Source organism: Triturus cristatus, chromosome 8, assembly GCF_964204655.1.
Source record: "Triturus cristatus chromosome 8, aTriCri1.1, whole genome shotgun sequence".
Classification (NCBI taxonomy): Eukaryota; Metazoa; Chordata; class Amphibia; order Caudata; family Salamandridae; genus Triturus; species Triturus cristatus.
The window spans coordinates 120,965,820-120,986,418 of NC_140591.1; the positions used below are offsets into that span (position 1 = coordinate 120,965,820).

The following is a 20,599-nucleotide window of genomic DNA, read 5'->3' on the forward strand; positions in this document are numbered from 1 at the left end:
TGCATTTCAAATCTACTTTTTTTGACAAATACATACAAAAGAGAAACTTTAATCAATAAGCTATTAAACAACTAGTAGTAAACTTATTAAAAAATGTGTCTATATAAGTATTTTGCACTCTGTCAAAAACACGTGGTAGTTGTGACTAACAAAGTCACTGCGTCTTCCGGTATAAACATGAACAAGGGAGATGTATTTAAGGACTACTTTTTTGGACAAATACATACAAAACAGAATATTACATAAATCTCTTACTAGACAGCTAGAGTCAAACTTAGTAAAATATATGTCTATATCTGTTTTTTGCACTGTGTCACAAGCACGCGGTAGTCGCGAATAACGACGTTATTGCGACTCCCAGTGTCATCCCAAATGAGGAAAATCCATTTTAAATCTACTTCTTTAGACAGATACATACAAATGACAAACTTAAAACAATATCTTACTACACAGCTAAAGTCAAACTTAATGTAAAATATGTCTATGTATGTGTTTTACACTCTGTCAAAAACATGCTGTAGTCGTGTCTACCAACGTCATTGCGATGTCCGGAGTAGCCGCGAACAAGAAAAATACATTTCAGATGTACTTTTTTCGAGAAATATATACAAAAGGGAAAGTTAAATCAATATCTCACTAAACAGCTAGACTCAAAGTTTATATAAAATATATTTGTATATGTGTTCTACATTTTGTCAAAAACACGCGGTATATACACTATGTTCAAGACGATTGCAACATCATCGCAAACACCACTAATATCTTGAATAAATATGGTACTTTTTAAAAAACAGATGACAAATACAACAATACGTGGTGCACTCATACTGATGTTATACTTAATATCTAATTATGGAGAAAAAATATGACGTTATATGTCAATGTCAATGTCAGATATTTTTATATAGCGCGCATATCACCAAACGGTTTCAGGGCGCTTTGCAGCCAAAGACAGAGGAAAGTATATCAACTGTAAGCTCCGCCTAAATTAAAGTGCAAAATGCCAGGTCTTAAGCTTTCTACAGAAGAGTAGATGGTTAGTTATAGAAGTTAGTTCCACAGGGAGTTGATTCCACAGAAAAGGAGCAAGATAGGAAAAGGATCGACCTCCATTATGTACCGTACGGATACGTGGCTGGACAAGAGAAAATCTAGAACTAGATCGCAGAGAGCGTCCGGGGACATACCATCGGAGCTTCATAGCAAGATACAGTGGACCAGTTCCATACATTACCTTGTGGGCAAGACTAAGAATTTTAAAATGCCCTCTTTGGCGAACAGGTAACCAATGTAGAGTTTTGAGAGTAGGGGCAGAGGGAGACCGAGGAGGAAGATCAAGAACCAGTCTGGCGGCCGTGTTTTGTGGTATCTGAAGTTTACAAAGCAGATCATGGTTAAGCCCAGTGAATAGGGCATTGCCATAGTCCAAGCGGCTAATTATGAGACCCTGAACCAGAGGTTTCCTTGCTTCCGGGGGTAGCCACTTGAAAATCTTCCGCAGCATTCGCATAATCCCGAAGCAGGTCCCAAGCACCTGATTTATATGGGTCCTCAAGGACAAAGACTTGTCAATCATGATGCCGAGATTACGCACTGATTGCTTAGGTTGCGTACAGATGCCCAGCTCTTCCGGCCACCAATCACTGGACCAGAGCTGTTGTGCTTTTCCGAATAGAATAACCTCTGTCTTGCTACCATTTAGTTGAAGCTTATTCTCATTCATCCAGTCCTTAATACGGATCAGACAGTTATAGATATGAAATAGAATACAAATTAAACCTGAGAAATTCACTGAAAAAAGCAAAGGTTACAGTGATGTAATGGCTAGGAAATAGATTTTGAAAAACCAAAGAAATTCACTGGAAAAAAACAAAGATTACAGGGACATTATAGTTAGGCTTACATTTCACTTGTAAAAAACCAGAGCAATTCAGTTGATATAGTTAGCTAAGCTAACTATAACTCATGCCCGCCTGCAATGCACTGCTTATGACCCCACATTTTATATCACTCATGACATGGTCAGTGACATCACTAATGACATCACTGATGATATCTCAAATTACATCACTAGTGACAACATCCACAGATTCATGGCCACTCCCACTCACACACCCATAGAACCTTTTATGCACCCACTCACACACAACTATTCACAAATCCATTCATACAGCTATACCAGTACTTATAAACCCACTCACTGATTCATAGACCAACACACACATCCTCTCACTCACCCAGACAGTTATGCATACACACACTCAGTAACCACTACAGCCGCTGACATATCCACTCATACACCCATACAGGCACTCACAGTCTGAGCCAGACATGCATACAGTCAATCACAGAGCCACTTAATAACCCATAGAGCTGCACACTCACTTACTTACTAATACAAAAACTAACACATGCCACTCACCCATACAGCTCCTCCTACATTCACTTGCCCACACAGTCACTCGTTTACCACATCATTCGCCAATACTGCTTTTCACAAACCCAGGTACTCATCCATATACCACTGATGCATTCACTTACTTACCCACACAGCAATACACACACTCACCCATACAGCTCCTCACACACACATTCATTAACCCAAACAGCCACTTACTCACCCACTCACTCAACCATACTGGCAGTCACAAATCATCTTACAAACCCACATGGACTCTCATACATCCATACAGGTATTCAGACAACCAATCACTTATCCATACAGCCATTCTAATACCTTCTCACACACCATACAGCCACTTAGACACAACTAATAGACTGATACAAACATTCACATAACCAGTCACATACCCATACATTCACTGAGACAACTAATCACTCACTTATACAGTCAGCCATGCCCTCAGTGAATTATTCATACAGGCACTCATGCACACACTGATTCACCAATACACCTTGGTATAAATACTTTACACTCATAAACATTTTACAAACACTCACAGTCACTGGATGATGTCATCAGTGATGTTATCAGTGATGTCATCAATGATGTCACTGACCATGTCATGAGTGATGTAATATGTGAGGTCATAAACAGTGCATTGAGGGGGCAGAAGTTATAGTTAGCTAAGCTAACTATAACTGCTGAATTTGCTGGTTTTGTATGTGTGAAATGTCAGCCTTGCTATAAAGCCCCTGCAACATTTTTTTCAGTCAATTTGTAAGGTTTTTTAAATGCAAATTCCTAACTATAACATCCCTGTAACCTTTCATTTTTTCAGTCTGGATTAAACGCTGCATAGCAGCCTAGCAACCAATGCCCAGCTGTTCTTGTGTCTGTCCTGGCTGCGTCACTACGTTTCATTTGCTGTTTTTAACCTGGCAACCTCCAGCTGTAAGTCTGTGAGTCCGGTGCCAGTTTCTTCTCACTTTCCAGCCGTTCCACCAATGCTTTCTAAACATCTCCCCCTACTCCCAGGTTGCCACATCATGGTAATGACAACGTTCTACTCAAACCAGGTTTGCGCCTGTCTTTGTTTATTCGGCGTATCGGTGATACGCACATCCTTTTTGTTGCATATTCACAACGAGCTGCACCTTCTTCACACAGTATGTACCGGTGATAAACACACCACAATGAACAGTTGGATAATAATTCTCGCACCTTGTGCAGGTCGGTGACGCGCACACCATGTTTACTCGTGTCACACATTTTCTGGTAACTTTCTCTTTTTCACTACAACTATGCCAGCATGTTGTGTGCAACTTCAGTGACACTCTCACTGTGTTGATCTTTTATTGAGATTTACAGCTGTTCACTCTCTGTATAAGTGTTACTACACACATTAATTCTGGTTTATATCGTTGTAGTCCTTTAATCCCGCCAATATGCAATAGTCAGTTTTATCCCCTTCTCCATTTCTATTGGCTCCAGGGAATCCCCCTCTAGAGTGGGAATTATGGTTAGAAGGATTGAGGCTTACCTTGAAGCCATTGAAGCAGAAGTTTTCATTCATAAGAAAACATTTGCTTTATTGAGCCATTCTTTGGGCACTGAAGGGAGGTAAGTTTTAAAGCACTTATCTCCAGCTGTAGTTATGGGTGAGGGCGATGCAGTGGATGAATATGCCTCTACCATAAAAATGATGGATGCCAGGTTTACAGAGAAGCTTAACATCTTTATGAAGAGTCACAGGTTCTACATGAGGAAGCACTTGCCGGGCGAACCAGTAGAAGCTTTCATGAGTGATCTTAGAGTCCTAGCAGTGACATGTGACTATAGAACTTTTGAGGATGAATTGTTAATGGACCAATTAGCTGAGAAAACTAATAGCAAAAAGTATTCAAGAAAAGCTTTTGTTGACTGAGAACTTAACCTTGGGAAAAGCATTACAAATAGCTAAAAATGTAGAGACTACAGACCAGATGGCCTTAGAAACTAAAGTGCACGCAGTTACGGTGAAGAATGTAGTGAAAAAAAGGGAAAGGAAAAGTGAGACACAGAGAACATTACAGTATTACAAATGTGGCAGCAGAAGTCATTTGGGAAATGCCTCTTTCCTTCCCAAATCTGATAAGCATTGCGAGAAATGCAAAAAGAGGGGTAATTTTGCTAAGGTGTGCAAATGTAAGCCAGTACAACCTACAACTAAAAAGGTTCTATCAGTTGATAGCATATCTGAGGTGGATTCTGATCCTGACAGTGAGGAAGGAAATCTGGTCATGATGGTGTTGAATGCTTGTGAATCGAGTTTTGTGGGGAAGTTGAATGATTTGAGTGATTCTCACAAAACCACTGATTTCATAAATAAGGCTGATAATCCAGAGGTCTTGAAGCTTGTTTGCACAAGTGTCAGGCGACCATTGTTTTCATATCGGTGCAGATGGTAAAATATTTCCATGATGGCCGACTCTAGTTAATTTTTCACTCTCTTTGGTACCAAAAAGTGGACTAGGTTAGTCAACATTCCCTTGAAAAAATCCCTGATTAAACCCGTAGCTTATGGGGGTAAACCCATTTAGGTATTCCGGAATTTGAATGTGTGTTAACATTTAAGGGACATTCCACTCCTGCCACTGTGAATGTGGCAAACAATAGATCTTCTCTTCTGGGATGGTTGGAGCAGAAAATCTGGGCATCATTTTTGACCCAAACAGTTCAGAGCAGGTTCTGCTCAAAGAGGACAAAAAATCTGTCTGGGCTGTGGGGGTACAGGATTGGAAAACATCTTTTCCAGAAGTCTTTAGGAAGAATCTTGGAAAAATTAAGGGATTTCCATATCTTATAATTTTTAAGCAAGAAGTTCAACCTGTGGTTTTAAAAGCCAGATGTGTTCCATTTGCCATGTGGAAGGAGTTGTCTCTGGAATTGGAATCTCTTTGTCAGCAGGGTGTCATTGAGCCCATTGAGAGCTCTGAATGGTTGTCCCCTGTGGTTTTGGCCAGGAAGGAGAATGGTGCTCTTAGAATGTGCATTGACTTGAGAGATCTAATTGAGAGAATATGGGTCGACAGTCATCCCCTACCTAACATTACGGAGATGCTAGATTGATTAAAGGGGGCAATCATTTTCACCACCTTAGATATATCCTCCGCATATCACCAGATCACTCTCAAGAAAAAAAGTCAGCAGCTTACAGCCTTTGTGACTCCTTCCGCTGCTTATAGATTTATGAAAATACCCATTGGTCTTGCATTGGCTTCTGCGGTATTTTAGAGGGTCATGGAGGCGATGTGTTTTGGTGTTCCCAATGTTAAGTGTTTTTAGGATGACATTTTGGTGTACGGTAAGAATGTGGAATGTTATGACAAGACTTTGGCCACTGTAGTATCTATCTTAACTGAAAGGGGCATTACATTAAAAGCAGAGAAGTGTAAGTTTGCAGTGGACCATGTGGATTACCTGGGATATAAGTTGTCTGCTCGGGGGTGGAACCTAAGGAGGATATATTAATGGCCATAAAGACTTCCCCACACCACAAAATAAGGACCAGCTCTTGTTGTTTTTCGGCATGTTGGAAGTTTGTGCCAACTGTAGTGATAAGACACAACATCGGATACTGATGAAGAAAACACAGCAGTTTGTGTGGTCTTCAGAGAAAGAGCTTGAATTCCAGCAAATAAAACTGGATTTAATTTGTGCCATTCCCCTGCAACTTTTGATACACATAATATTTCTATTGTCGTCACAGATGCAAGTGAGCGTAGGTTGGGTGCAGTGTTACTCCCAAAAAAAGAGGGAAAGGAAGAAGTGGTGGATTTTGGTCTCACACGTTAAGAGGTGCGGAGTGCACTTACTCTGTGATAGAGCATGAAGCCCTGGCTTGTATGTGGGGTGTCGGTCATTTTAGGCAATACTTATGGGGTTCAGAGTTTATCTGCATGGGTCACAAGCCTTTGATTAACGTATTTACCACGAAGGGGACCAGAAATGCCACTCCCAATATTGATAAATGGCACTTCGGGTTAATGGAGTTCCAGCTTCAATTGGAATATATTCCTGGCATTAGGAATATTATTGCGGACTGTTTGTCCCAGGTGCCCCTCTCCAATGTGCAGGTAAGGGAGCCGGTGAATGATGGCTTCTGTGTCGTGGCCTCATTGGAGGAATCCAGTTTTGGTTGCACAATAGAGGAAGAGTGGAAAGTCGCTGTGCAAAAAAAGAAACTGTCTAAGTGGTGGTTGGTATGTTGAGTAAGAGTTGGGTCCCTAAAGATAGGGCAGCCAGTTCTTTCAAACATGTCTTTCCGTAGTTAAGTATCTATATGGGTGTCTTGAGAAGAATGGATTTGTTGGAGGTGCCTGTGGCATTGCAAAGCAAGATTTTGGCCTTAGCCAATGAGGGTCACGTGGGCATGAGAGCCAGGAAGAGGAGAATTATAGAAATATTTTGGTAGCCAGGCATGGATATGGGAGTTGAAAATTTTGTAAGAGACTGTGTAACTTGTGCGGTTAGTGACAAAATCCAAATCATGTTTCCTAGTCCAATTGAAGCAGTGCCTGTTCGGGGCAAACAATGGTTCAAGTTAGGTTTAAACATCATTGGACCCACGGATGTTTTGGATGAGCACAACAGAAACTATTTAGTTGCTGTGGACTATGGCTCTAGGTGGCCTGAATGAAATTTTTGAAGTCCGACAGCACTGAGGAGGTGTTAGATTTTCTCTAGTCTTTATTTTTGAATGGTGATCCAGTTGAACTGGTCACTGACAATGGGGTGCAATTTATGGCCAAAGAGTTCCAAGGGTTCATGCGTCATTGGGGCATCAACCACATTACCAGTTTGTTATATCATCACCGCAGTAAAGGTATGGTAGAACGCTGTAACAGGGTCATAAAGGACAGTATAAAGTTGTAAGTGGCAAATGGATCGGATTGTAAGAAGGAACTTGTAGACTTGCTGTGTGCTCTGCTCACTACACCCAGTGCCATTACCAAGGAGTCCCCTTTTGCTTTATTGAAAGGTAGAATGGCTGCCACCAAATTAGTAGGACCTTTGAATGTACCCAATGTGAATTGTGAATTGGTGATAGAAAATTGTGAAAAGTCCCAGAGCAAGTATTTGACCAAGGAGCCAAACAAATGGCGAAGACAAGCTCTTTTCAAAGCAGGAGATTGGGTCAAAGTGACATTGCCTGGTCTGGTTGCCAAGGGGCATTCAAAATGTTCCAGTCCCATGCAGATCATTGCTCTCGGAGGCAGATCTGTCAAGCTTTGTGATGGGAAATGGTGGAATAAGGAGTGGTTGCCCAAGTAGAGTTCTGACAGTGAGCAGGGAATGCGCACTACCATGAAATGAGACCTCCTGTTTGGTTCAAGGATTACGTGAGATATTAATGTGTGCATTGTTTGTTTTTTGTGTCTGCTTTCTTGCCATGCCTTAGTTGCCAAATGTTTATCGTGAACACCCTTCACCAGTGTTGTGTTGTAAGCTTTTATGTTATTTATTTTTATTTTTTCACTTATTTACCTTTTCTATGAGGGAAGGGATGTGTTTGTTTCTGCTGTATTATTGTGATGCACATGCTACCATGACAACAGGTTCTATGTTAGAATGGCGGCATGTGGAATGGTCAGGTGTTTTAGCAGTTGGTTTCTGCTGCCTGCTCTGACCTATCCTGTACCTGTGTACTAAATAGAACAAGGAGTTATCTTACCTGCATCGACCTCCACGTCCTCCTTTCAGCCAGACATAAGGAATTACTTGTGCTGAGGCCTCAAATGAGACACTGAATTATACATATTGCATTCTACATCCCTATTTATGCAAGATAAACCATGAAGGCACTATTAAATCTTTTGATGATAATGTTTAACTGAAAATGTTTATTCAGAACATTATATCACTTTAAATGAAGACTAATACTCAGAAGTCTTAAGCTGTTTTTTTGTGTTTTGATCTTTTCCTATGCTGAAGTTTTCTTCTTTTTTATCTTTATTTTATTTCTTCTTTCTCTGCTGTTAATCTTGCCATGCTGTTGGCATGTCTCATACTCCTCTTCATTAGTTGTCTTCTTTCCCCGGATCACGTCTGGAGGGGTTTCGCCCTCGCTGGGAAGCCGGCCACGAAGGTGGGCGCCTGAGGCGTGTGCGAGCGGGCAGCTAGTGGGACACCACGGACAGCCACGTGCGGCACGCAGCCAGGCACCCCGGGACGGGCACGAGGGGGACCGGTCCGAAGGTCCCCTTCTCGGGGGGCCAGGCGAGCAGGAGGCATACCTCCGCGCTAGGACCCGGCCAGGGACCATGCCACGGGTGCTCGGGGGGTCTGACCTTGTAGGGGGGACGAAGGGGAAGCAGAGCTCACCCTGCGACGGCCCTAGCCACGTCCCGGGGAAGCCCTGGGCAATTGACAATCGAGCGACCCTCAGACAGGCATAGCCCTGGGAGGAACCCGGGGCCGCAAGGTGTGTTCGAAGTGTCGATGATCAATGTGTTCTGCAATTCACACTAATTCTCGCAGCTAGCTGTGTTCTTCCTCGACGCGCGAGCCGAGTGATCCACCGCCAAGAGTCACAGGGAACTTTTCGAAAACTTCTTTTTCTTCTGTTTTCCTATGCATTTCCTTATCTCACTTTCTCTCTTCTTTTCCTCTATGTTCTTTTTGACTACTTTTATGATATTTGCTTTCTTTTGTTCCCCTGTTTTTATATCTTTTTTTGTATAATCCATGATTTTATTTTTTCTCCTTTCCCTTTTTTGCAGCTTGTTACCCTTGTACCTATATTCTTATCCCCATGTATCAAACATGTTTAATGTTGTCTTGTCGAACGTTCGTGGACTTGGCCAGCCGGTCAAATGACAAAAGGTACTATCTCACTTATCTAAAGTTAATTCTCAAATTGCCTTGCTACAGGAATCACATTTTAATGTTTCTGAATCTGTTAAATTGAAGAGCCAGTGGGTTGGTCAGGTATTTTTCTCTGCAGCAGTTCATCATAAAGGGGCTTTTGCTATTCCCTGCCATAAAACATTGAGACTACACGTTGTATCTACTAAATATGACACTACCAGAAGATTTAGTGTTCCTCAATGTTGTTTTAGACAACATGCATATTAACTTATTTAATGTTGATGGCCCTGTTAAATTTAACCCTTATTTAAATAAAATTAAAACTTGCTAATGTCTTTACCCCTAATAATATTAATGTTTGGTGACTTCAACCAATTTTTGGACTCTTTAGCAGATAGGAAGTCAAAACGTAAGCTCAAACCAGATAAATCGCATAAAACATTCGAATCAGCAATTACTTCTGGACCATTATTTAATGTTTGGAAGACTTGCAAACCTGAGAAATTGAACTTTTCTTTATTCTTCCAATTTGCATAATACAATGTCCAGAATTGGCTATATTTTAGTTACTAAAGCACTACCTTCTAGCCTGCAATCTGCTGAAATTGGGTCTATTTTTATCTCTGATGATGCCCCGATACTGGCTTCATTAGATAGTTCTAATATTAACTCCAAAACTGGTAGATGGATATTCAAAGAGGCTATATTGTCAAATACTCAGTTTATTATAGCAGCTAATACTTTTATAAAATAATGTTTTCGTTTTAATAATTAAAAAGACATTTCTATTGCCACTAATAGGATGCATTTAAAGATTCTTTTCTGGCTTCACTATGTCTTATACTGCCAGGGAAAAATGTGTTTGTGCTCAAAATGTGCTCCTTTTGCAACACCTTAAGACACTTAAGCCTACTTATTTTACTTCGAATTCCTCATCAATGCTTCATGACTTGATTAAGGCTATACCAGAACAAATCATACTCACTACTGTTGATACAGATAATATTCTGCTTAAAATCAAATCTCAATTCCAAGGGGACTAGAATAAAGCTGGTAAAATGCTTTCTAATTGTTTTAAAATAAAAGCAGAATGGAAGGATATTCGATGAATCAATAATCAAGTAACTAAGTCTATCTGAATATCGAACACTAACATTTCTGACTCTTTGCCATCGTTCTATTAAACAAACAATAGTGATGACAATACCGCAACTTCATTCAAAGTTCAGAAATATTTTGATGTTATCCCTCAACCACCCTCTCCTATAGATACCTTTGGCAAGCTAGGAGTTAATATTACACTCTAGTTGGTTTCAGATGCAATTAAGTCTTTGAAGAGGGCAAATGCACCTGGTCCCAGTGGTTTCTCTATTGAAATCTTCTCATTCACGTTTCCTTTTTTTTGTTCTAAATTATTAGAATTTTTTAACTCTTATATTTCTGATTCATAGATAGTGGCTCTTTTGGAAGCCTTAATAACCTTAATCTTAAAACAGATAAAGACCATAGATTTTATAAGAATAATATCCTATTTTAATTATCAAATACAACTGCAGGATCTTTGCCAAAATCTTAGCTTCATGTTTAGAGTCTGTTATTCCTCTTCCAGTAAATTCTGACCAATCTGGTATTATAAATGATCAGACTTGCTGCTGACAATGGTAGAATGATCTCTAGTATTGACCGCCTAGCTTGAAATGTTAACTCCCAATTGGCAGCCCTCTCACTAAATGTTGACAAAGCTTTTGAATGTATTAATGATCAATTTCTGTTTACCATGGTTCATTGGTATGGCTTTGGCTTTGAATTAATTTCTTTCATTAAATTGCTATATTCTAAATTGTGTGCTAGTATTTTTCTGAATGGTTGCTTTACTCCTTACATTGACTTACTTAGAGGCAAAATGGAAGGATTCCCTCTCTCCTTTGTTATTTGTTCAATGTTGGAGCCTTTCTTGGAGTGAACTCGGGGAAAACAAACATATCATGTTTTAAACATTGTGCTCTAGTAGTTAAATTATCTGAGTATTCGATGATACCCTAATATATGTCCAATCTGCTTACCTCTCTGAATCCATTTTAAGAAGAGGTTTCTCTATATTGCTGCATCTCAGGTTATACACTGTATTTTATTAAAACATAAATTTTATCTTTGAACTCTATTCCCTATAAAGACGTTTTTGCTTATACGAACTTTATATGATGTCCCTCAAACATTAAATATCTTGGTATCTGATTTTCTCCTACTATTTATGACAAACTTAGGGTCTGATTACAACCTTGGTGGTCCTGAAGTAGGCTGCCACACTGTCGCCCCTCTCCAGGACCACCAAAGATGTCCGCACACTGCCCCCGCATTTTAACTTGTAATTATAGGGGAGCCTTAGAAAGGCAGTGCGGTGGGCCACACACAGCTTGTTCCAGTATAGCATTGACTATAAAGTCCATGCTGTCCTGGAACTGGGGATGCGTACAGACAGGGTTACACACCATGTACCCCCCTGCATACACCCTAATGAACAGGGGCAAGAGGGCCCCCTGTATGGCCCCCTTTCTTTTTTCTGACTGCCAGCAGTAACATGGAGGATATCTCCTGGACACCGCTGGCAGTGAGGAAAGTTGTAATATGATTGGCAGTGCCTCAGGGCACCACCAAGCATATTACGACTCTTAGACCGCTGCAGGACCGCGGTTACCCAGCAGATGCAGTGGTGCAATGGCTGTCATACTGCCGAAGTCATAATTGGGCGTCGGACCGCCGGTGTGGCGGTGGCTGGACTGCTACCACCATGCACTGGCGAGTCTGGGGGCCCTCCGACTGACAGACTAGTGAGTAGCCCCTAAGTCACAATTTTATTATGTTCAAATACAAAATACAAACCTTACTCCGCACATCCTCTTCACCATGGGTGCTCACAAACTTTCTCTCGGGGCCACATTTGCAGTGTGTTTTGTGGCCAAGGGCTGCCCCGTGGGGGCGGGGTCATTGGGGGAGGGAGCGGGGCTAGAGCAACAAAAAAAAACTGTGACCATGAGGTGGAACACAGGCCCCTGCAGCGGACGCCTTCATCCACTGAGCCACCGGACCCGGTATACACATATCTCTCGCTCTCCTTCCCTCTCTCTATCTCTCTCTCCCTCTCTCTATCTCCGTGCCTCTGTCTCCCTCCCGCTCTCCATCTCTCTCTGACTCTCTGTCTCCCTCCCTCTCTCTGTCTCTCTCCCTCTCTCCACCTCCCTCTGTCTCCCTCTATCTGTCTCCTTCTATTTGTCTCCTTATACCTGTCTCCTTTTCTCTCTGTCTCCCTCACTCTCCGTCTCCCTCTCTCTCTGTCTCCCTCTCTCTCTCTGTCCCCCTCTCTCTCTGTCTCCCTCTCTGTATCCCTCCCTCTGTCTGTCTCCCTCTGTCTCCTTCCTTCTGCCTCCCTCCCTCTGTCTGTCTCCCTCTCCCTCTCCTTCCCTCTGCCTCCCCTGACTCCCTCCATCTGTCTCCCTCCCCATGTCTCCCTCTGTCTGTCACCCTCCTCTCTCTGCCTGTCGCCCTCCTCCCTCTGTCTGTCTTCCTCTGTCTCTCTCTGTCTGTCTCCCTCCCTTTGTCTGTTGGCCACTGTCGCTTTCTCTGTCTCCTTCTGTCTCCCTCCCTCTGTCTCCCTCCCTGTCTCCCTCCCTCTGTCTCTCCCTCTGTCTCCCTTCCTCTGTCTCCCTCTTTCTGTCTCCTTCTGTCTGTCTCACTCTGCCTCCCTCTGTCTGTCTCTCTGTCTCCCTCCCACTCCCTGTCTCCCTCTGTCTCCCTCTGTCTCCCTCTCTGTCTCCCTCTCCATCTCTCTGTCTCTCTGCCTCTCTGTCTCTGGCTGTCTCTGCCTCTATCTGTCTGTCCCTGTCTCTGCCTCTATCCGTCTCTGTCTGTCCCTGTCTCTGTTGTCTCTATCTCTGTCTGTTTCTGCCGCTAACTGTCTCTGTCTGTCTCTGCCTCTATCTGTCTCTGCCTCTATATGTGTTTCTTTCTCTGTCTCTCTATGTCTCTATCGCTGTCTGTCTCTGTCTGTCTCAGCCTCTATCTGTCCCTGCCTCTATATGTGTTTCTTTCTCTGTCTCTCTATGTCTCTATCGCTGTCTGTCTCTGTCTGTCTCTGCCTCTATCCATCTCTGCCTCTGTCTCTGTCAGTCTGTCCCTGTCTCTGCCTCTATCTAGTTCTGTATGCACCTGTCTCTATCTGTCTCTGCCTCTATCTGGCTCTGGCTCTATCTGTCTCTGTCTGTATCTGCCTCTGCCTCTATCTGTTTCTGTCTCTATCTGTCAGTCTGTCCCTGTCTCTCTCTGTCTCTATCTGTCTCTATCTCTAGCTGTCTCTGTCTCTGTCTGTTTCTGTCTCTCCCTACTGCCCTCTGTCACCCTCTGTCACCTCACCCGACTCTCACACCCTGCTGTCCTCTGTCCTTCTTTGTCACCTCACCCCCGCTTGTGTGGCAGCTGAGGCAACTTCCCTTTCCGGGCACACACACAGCCCCACTCGAGTACTTCCCAGGTCTTTAAGAGACCATTTGCATGATAAAAAGGCTTTGTTGTATTTCACCCCTTCTTAGCGCCCCTGCAGCTCCACTCGGACTATCATTTGAATCGCCCGGCCCCCACAGAGCAGAGTGTGTGTTTGCTGACACTGTAAAAAAAAAAAAGAACACCGGAACGATGTCTGCAAGGTCCGCGGGCCGCCAAGAAAGACTTGCCGGGCCGCTGGCGGCCCGCGGGCCATTCTAAGAGTACCCGTGCACTACACTATTTTCATGTTAACTTTTAAAATCCCTGAATACTATTTTAAACAACTTGACAGCATTTTTATGGAATAATAAAAAAACACGTATTTCTACAACCAAAACTTGAAGGTGGTGTTCGATTTCCATATTTTAAACGGTATCATTCCTCCTTTTTAATTAGACAGTGTTGTGCTATGGCTTATGGCTTCTAAGATCAACCTTTACCAATTTGAATTACTTTTGAACATTCTCTATTTAATTACTTTGCTTTTAACAACACTGTGCACATGTCAAACTTTAATTTTCCACACTTTTTATTAAATAGAATACACTTTGAGAAATTTACATTCCAACAGTGTTTCTTGTGTTCCTCCATTTAGTATAATAAATATCTTAATATACTCAAACATCATTTTTTTAAACCTTGGAAAAATTTTAGACATTGGAACAACATTTTTATTTCTCCAAGTATCACATGACTCCTGGCCATTACCACCTGTACCAAAAGTATCTTGTTGGAAATGGCCCTTTTTGCAGGGTTAGCCCCAAACTTTTTGCTTCTTCCTCCCTTGTTTTTCCTGACCTGTGGTTGTTGGCTATGGAACTCTGGGCACTTTACCACTGCTGATCAGTGCTAAAGTGCATATGCTCTCCCTGTAAATTGTAATTTTGATTGGTTGTCTATGATTGGCATATTTGTTTTACCAGTAGGTCTCACTGAGTGTGCCAGGGCTGGTGATTCAAATGCTTCTAGTGGTCTTGCAGCACTGATTGTGCCACCCACAGGAGTAGCCCTAAAATGGTGTCTCAGGCCTGCCATCGCAGTGCCTGTGGGCTGTTGCCAACTGCCATGTTGTCCTGGCCAATGTGTACACACTTGCCAGGCTTGACCCTTCCCTTTTCTTACACATTGGAAACCCCTATGGTAGGCCCAAGGTACCCCCTGGGCAGGGTGCAGTGTATGTAAAAGGTAGGACATGTACTAGTGTAGGTGACATGGCCTGATAGTGAAATACTGCCAATTTCTTTTTTCACTATTGAGAGGCTATCTTGCCCATAGGTTAGAATGGGGAATGCTGTGTATCATATTTACCTGCATATCTTCCCATAGCGGCAAGATAGACATATGGAGTCTGGTATCCCTGAGCTCAGAATTTGATAAAAACATCTTTTTAGGAAAGATGGTTTTTAAATTCCGTGTTTGAAAATTGCACTTTTAGAAAGTGGCTATTTTCCTGTTCCACCTTTCTGTGTGCCTCTGCCAGTTTGTGTATTGACTGGCTGGTTTGTGAGTGACAGGGGCTAGGGGTGGCACCGGGAGGGAGGGTGAGTCAGCACTAGGCTGAATAGACCTATCTGCACCTAGAGTGGTGGGAGGAGTTGCACCTGGGCCTGAATAGGGCTGTGCCTGCCTTCCACAATGCTGGCTCCACCTCCTGTGGTGTGTCTGATGGGCCTGGCCTCCCCTCACAAAGAAAGAAGACATGCCCTGGCAGAGGGCACATAGAACTGGCTTGGACTGGGTCCTGGCCCCCTCACACATGTAAGAACAAAGACTTTTGGGGTTTAAATATAAGACCTGAAACCCCAGTAAAATTAGACTACTTCTGCAATCAAGTTGACTCTCTGCCAAAGAAGATCAACCGAAGAGACGGAGGAAAAGGACTACCCTTGCTTTGTGATCTGGGGCTGACTTGCAGTTTGCTGTAATTACTAAGGAAGATATGTGAGGAACTTTGCTGTGTGCTGTGTTCCCCTCCTGCTTTCAGAAAGGACTTTGCTGTGTGCTGTGTCCTACCATGTCTCCAAGTGCCTGAGATGAGCTGGCCTCCTGTTATAACTGAGGAACATAAAAGTTAATCTAAGGACTTCCCTCAAACTCATCCTACATCGTGCTCTGCTGTCCCTGCTGACTCTGGGCTGACCTGGGTGACCCAAGAACGCTGCTGAGGTCCTTTGTGCCACCTGACTGACGTGCACGGTTATTATTGTGCCCAGGGTGAATTTCGGAGGACCGGCACTTTGTTCTTGCCAGCCCCTGTCTTGCCTGGGGTGTCCTGACGAGGTTGCTGCCGCTGTACCGGGAGCACTGAAGTGGCACCGCCCTCTGGTGTTGCTGCTTTGTGAGGTCTTTGTTCACGGCCACCGCCCAGTATTCACGAGATCGCTGTTTCAGGATTCACCGCTGCAGACCTGGGGTCCGCCGACGCCATCATCCTGCCGCGCTGGGATTGGTCCCAGCCGGAACTGGTTGCCCAGCAACGTGAAGACGCTCTTGCAGGATACACCTCCGCAGGCCCGGGAAGCCCACGACGTCATCACCCTACCGCGCTGGGATTGGCCCAGCGGGAGAGAGAACTGCCTGGCAAGTGGAGACACGGCTACACTGGAGACCGGGGAGCGGCAACAGGAGGAAGCTGCCCCACCGGCACCCAGACCACAGAGGACTGAATCAAGGTAAAGGAACCCTGATTCTCGACCAGGGCGTAGGGTGGTAATTGTTGAAGCGCGTGGCCGGCCATAGTTACTCGCACAGTGATGAGGGGAAAATTGAGCTTGCAGTAGCAACGCACACTCACGCAGCGCCAAGGGGAGTAGTGAGATAATCAGCAGCGACGAGCACTCGTGCCACTGACACGGGGTGGATTTGTGGCATTTGAACTAGAGTTTGTAACAGAAGAGCATTACAAGAGTGAACTAGGTGGATAACAAGGAACATTACAAGAGTGAAGTGTGCTATTAACAAGGATCATTTCTACAGTGAACTTTGAACCCTACCAGTTTATTTTGGCTAAAGAAACCTATCAAGAGATATTTCTAAAGAAGGAGTAATTTATGTATGTGCATTTTTGAACATTTTGATCTGATCTAAGCTATATAAAGATAATATATTTGTATAATAACTAGTGTAGTGTCCATTTGGGGATAAGCCTGTCTGCTCGTGCCAAGCTACCAAGGGGGTGAGCAGGGGTAATCAACAGTGTGTACCTCCTTACCCTGATTAGAAGCGAGGGTCCCTATTTGAACAAAGGTGTTTACCTCTGCCAACTAGAGACTCCCAGTTCTAACATATCTCTAGATACACTTTTACATGGCTCTATTCCCAAGGCTGCTCTCATTTATAAACTTTCTTATATCTAAATTCCACTAGATCTAAAAGTACTTCGCAACTGTTATGGAAAGACAACTTAGCTATATCGTTCCCTCTATTATTTTAAGGTAATATATGGAATAAACTTTTCAAAACCTCTAGTGCTGCTAACATTGTGTAGTTATTCTTTTTTATATACATAAAAACTACTATTACCCCAGAACATATTGCAAAGTTTGACACATTCTCTTCTATGCTGCCCCTGTTCTAATTATAATGTCTCTATGTAATTGTTGCCATGTTAAAGCTTTCTGTATATTAGTTTGGTCTAAGTGCTTAAATACTTTTCAATGTACTATTCTGTTTGCATTGCAGAATGTTTTCTTAGGTTCTCTTATTGATAATTTACCTAGCATACCTCTATTATTAGATCTTTTTATTGCACCTACTTTTAAAGTAATACTCTCTTGTTGGAAAGATTTCTGTAAGTTATCTGTATTTACTTGGTGGAATGTTATATTTGGTGAACATATAATACATATTGTATCATCTCCTGCTATACTCCAAAAGGTTAAATCTGTTCTATGCTGGTTACCTTTAACTCATTTTCTCTCTTTGTACTCATCACGATCTTAATTTTTCTTCCTCCTGCTTTTTCCCTCAACCTCCCCTTCCTTCTTCTCTCTACAATTTTCCTATTCTCTTCCTCTGTTCCTCTTTTTATACATAAACAAATCTTTTTCCCTACTACCAAAATGATTGCTTAATGAACTTGCAATAAAAATCACTACAAAATAGATATACACCAGAAATAGTGTTCCCTAAGATAAGTAATTTGTTCTTTATTACTGGACAGTGGGGGTTTTCTGTGCTCTGTATAATAGCGAGCAATGTGTGTCTTTCTTTTCACATTGATACATATGATGATGAAGAGTACAAAGGGGGAAGAAAATGTCAAATTGGTTATGGCAACATGCATAAAATAAATTTAGTTTTGTCAGTTGTCATGAACTGGCTTATTTTCCATTGTTGTATGATTTTAAGTTGTTGTGAGTTGCTGTAATACTGAATAATGTAATATTGGTTGATAAGAAGATGGCCTAGTAATCTAAAATCTAGAGTTAAATCTTTCAAGAAACATTGGTAGTGCTGTTATTGAACATTATGAAACGGACCCACTATACACTCTATTAGCATATGTGCAAATAAATGTGGCTTTTCTGGTATCCAAATGTAATTTTTTTTATCACCAAAAATAAATATGAGTTGATGGTTTTGCAAGCATGGGGTCTACATGACATTGACGTTTGTCTGCTATTGTCAGTGCTTTGGCTATTTCGCACAAGCTTTTGTGAAAACGAGCCATACACATGTACACTATCATTTACTAGGCATTGGAATTTTTTTGCTCACTAGATGCTTCATAGTGCACACCTAGAAGATTAATTCTGAACCATTTCCTTGTATATTTGATCTTGGGTCAACGTGATGCTTTGCATAGCGTACACAGTACACTGCATATTGGTCTCATGTTGATGCATGCATGATGGCACCAACCTAAAATAAAAGAATGTGATTGAAACACAAAAGCATCAAATATGATTAAATAATTAGATACAAGGTAATAAACAAGGTGTATTTTGATGCGTCTTCTGAAACTTTGAGGTGACAACATGGATAAATCTTGTGATTCCAACTATCTAACACAAAAGAACACAAAACACATTCAGGATAGAGCTCAACATGATTTATTATTTAATTCGCAAGCCAATTAATTCAATAAAAGCTGTTAGAGACTGACAGCCTCATTGAGTTTCCATTTCAAATCTGTGGATAAAAAAAACAATAATAAGAATTAGTCGGTAATAACAGGCCATCATGTTCCTGAAACAAAACATATTAGGGGTAGCAGGAAAAGGTGTTTTGGTCTTTGCAAATCTTGTGGTGGGCACTATTTGAGGTGAGGGTGCAGTTTAACTGTTGAATTATGTACTTTTGGGTCAAATCTTTTAATTATCATTTTCAGAAAATTCAAACAGCCTGCACCGACTATCAGGAGCCACAAAATGTCCAGTATATTGCTTCAATACTTAGTGGTTGATGGAACTCGTGGATTTTTACTTAGTGTAATTCCACAGAGTTACACAAAAACTTTGCAAATTTCTGCGGAGTTCCACCAACGTGTGAAAAAAATGTATGTCGCGCTGCTTGCGATGCGAATTAACACCAATACCGCTTTCAATGCTGAAATATCTGTGACAATGCCAATGTGTGCTGTGCAAGAGCATGTGGCCAGTCGACTTGAGATTTCTGCCTCTTGATTTGCAAATCTACCTGAGAAGCAGCCATCTGACCCTTGCCACTCCCATGACCGCTCGTGTTAAAAATCACACTGGAAGGCTTGCTAGCGACAGGTAATTATGCTTGGGAATTACAAATGTCGTTCATGCTTGTCACCTCGCTTGCTGGAGCCTCACATTGTTCCTGTTGTTATCGCATTGCTCGTAATAGGAAAAAATTATGCCATGTGGCGATTGGCAGAATTTGTCCAGAACTATGTGGAGATGGCAAATTGCTCTAATTCTGCAAGTGTAAATACAAATTCTGGCCTTGCGTAGTATGAATATGGGTAACATCAACATATTCTGAATAACAATAATATCCACCCTTAAATCATCCCCAAAGATGTCCCCATTCCATCGCCATCCCATTAAATGTCCTTGACTGCACTTATCCCATCTAGATCATAACTCTTCTTTTATGCATTTCTACTAACTTCGAAAATTTGGGCTTCACTCATCAATTCCATTGTTCTGATCCAGTGATTCTAAGCACCCTCACGTACCTTGGACAAGTGATCTCCTTCAGTTTGGTTGCCAAAATACTCAGACATATTGACCTCATTTTTGCCTAGAATGGCTTGTGAGGCAGTAACAGTTATTTTTAATGTATATTGAATTATAACTAACTGCTGTTATGGTCATCTCTAAATTAGCCAGACAGTCCCTCCATTTGGCAGATTGTCACAGGGGCCAGTGTTGACAACTAAGTGCTGGTTCCGAGCAGCAGAAACCACAGGCTCAAATTAGGCACTGGATATATTCCGGCTGGAATGTAGTTCCAAATTACTGCTATCTTTATGAGGTTTTCCTTCATTGCTTCTCTGGGTGCACTAGCTGCTAGCTGCTACCCTGGTGAAAATGTCCTTCCATTCTCTGCCAGTCAGTTATTACCCCAATTCCTGTTCTCAGCACTTCTATCCTGCATTTCATGAAGTGACTGAATCATATTTATACATCTTGTACAAACCTTGTTTTGCATCATCCTTAGCAAGTATCCATCTCTCAAATTGAATCAACCATTGTATTATAAATGTAGTTGTTAATTGCACTTGTATGTATAGTGACTGATGTCTGGATTTATTTATGTACATTACTTAAATAGTGAATTGCAGAGTTGATGGGTGTCTGGACCATATGTGTTATACCAGGTAAAGTTAAGGCA

The 20,599-nt window shown here is 42.1% G+C and overlaps 1 long non-coding RNA gene and 1 other non-coding gene across 2 annotated transcripts in view; both read right to left on the reverse strand.

Annotated features, from left to right (window-relative positions):
• Positions 1-8,821: 8,821 nt before the first annotated feature.
• On the reverse strand, positions 8,822-8,975 carry LOC146801673 (5.8S ribosomal RNA). The gene has a single exon (XR_014968379.1). It is a non-coding gene; the product is annotated as a 5.8S ribosomal RNA (ribosomal RNA).
• A 9,852-nt stretch (positions 8,976-18,827) lies between these two features.
• Positions 18,828-20,599, reverse strand: part of LOC146801674 (uncharacterized) — a 28,204-nt gene continuing 26,432 nt past the window's right edge. Inside the window, exon 5 of the long non-coding RNA XR_014967636.1 lies at positions 18,828-18,922. This is a non-coding gene — a long non-coding RNA (uncharacterized LOC146801674). The remainder of the gene's footprint in view (positions 18,923-20,599) is intronic.